Here is a 1451-nt window from a genome sequence, read left to right on the forward strand (position 1 = left end):
TAATTAAAAATTTGTCATAAGGACAACCGCAGGATTTCGCCGGGAGCGGGTGCTAATCTGGAAAATTGTACCCGCTCCCAGCGGGTACATTTTCGGACGTAAAATTTTCCGCTTTTTCCAAATCCGTTGTCAAAAATATGGGTTATGAGGGCAACACATAACTCCTTGAAGCTATTTATATTTTCTGAGTCTTCGTCCAGTCTATACTGAACGTCGTGGACTTCTCTCCAAAATACTTCGACCTCCTCTGGTTTGGGTGGGTGTTCGACAGTAACTGGAGGGTCTTGGAAAAGTCGAAATGGGTCAGAGAGAAACTGTTGATTTTCTCTGACCCACGTCTCCCTTCGCTCTAGACTTCTCTTAGCGTCAGATAGTGTCCGTATTCTCTCAACAATATGCTGCCTGATGGTCAGCAGCTTTGACTTGTTAAGTGTGTGATAACGGGTCCGGAGTTCGCGCGCGAACTTTCGAACCTTTGCGGTAAAATTCCTGCCAGATGTGATGCAGTCAATCACACACTGAATGCGGGACGCGTACTGTCTTGCCCAGCCTATCTTTATGGCAAGTTGATGCATTTGTCTTTTGGTGTTATGATCAACCGTTGGTTTTGTTTTACGGTTCGCATCGGCCAAAGCTCTCGCTGCATTATACATACAATAATTGATAGCCCAGAGGTCGAATTCTCCGGAAAAATGCCCACGAAGCTCGTCATCCATTTCAGCCAGATCTTTAGGCTTGAGAGAAACCTTGGTGTTGATGTGTCTCCGAGTCGTAAAGAATCGCTCTTCCTCTATTGAATGCCTGCCCGCGGTTGGTCTTAGTGTCGCCTCTCTTTCTCTGTTGCCGGCTTGTTCTAGCTGTAGTAGAGTAGGCGTCCCGTTTACATAGCCCCTTTTACGGAGTAGTTCAGCATGGTTTCGCAGACGTTGCTGCGAAAAGAGCAATATCTCCGGGTGTTTTTCACACCACAGACCATGCAGCCGTGCCATGTAATCCCGTTCAGGGGCCACACTCGCATCGTAGCACTCTAGCAAGTAGTGATTCAGTTACTCCGTCCACCCAAAGGTCGCGAGATCCCGCCGATCCATCGCATTGAATCCATTTTCATTGGCTACCCGAGCTCTAGATTGGTCGGTATTGTTGGCCGACCCATTGTCGGGAGCCCTGCGCGTTCTGTTGTTTTGAACCGCACTTACTACAACTATGTTTGATGTTGTCATTGTTGTTCCCATGAGAAGCTAGAGAAAGGGGTTCGTCTATCCTTGTAGAGCCCCGCATGCAAGGATAAGGCTGCGTACTCTCAGAGGTCGCCCGGTATCCCAGAGTTACCGTTCTATACACCTCACCGAGGTGCCATTCAGCTTTCGGCACGGTTTTCACACCTCCGCTTGGGGGTTAATTCCTTCGGGAGCACCCCTGGACAATTGTCAGCGACTGCCTATTTATTTTTG

This window comes from Belonocnema kinseyi, chromosome 2 (assembly GCF_010883055.1).
Source record: "Belonocnema kinseyi isolate 2016_QV_RU_SX_M_011 chromosome 2, B_treatae_v1, whole genome shotgun sequence".
NCBI classification, from domain to species: Eukaryota; Metazoa; Arthropoda; class Insecta; order Hymenoptera; family Cynipidae; genus Belonocnema; species Belonocnema kinseyi.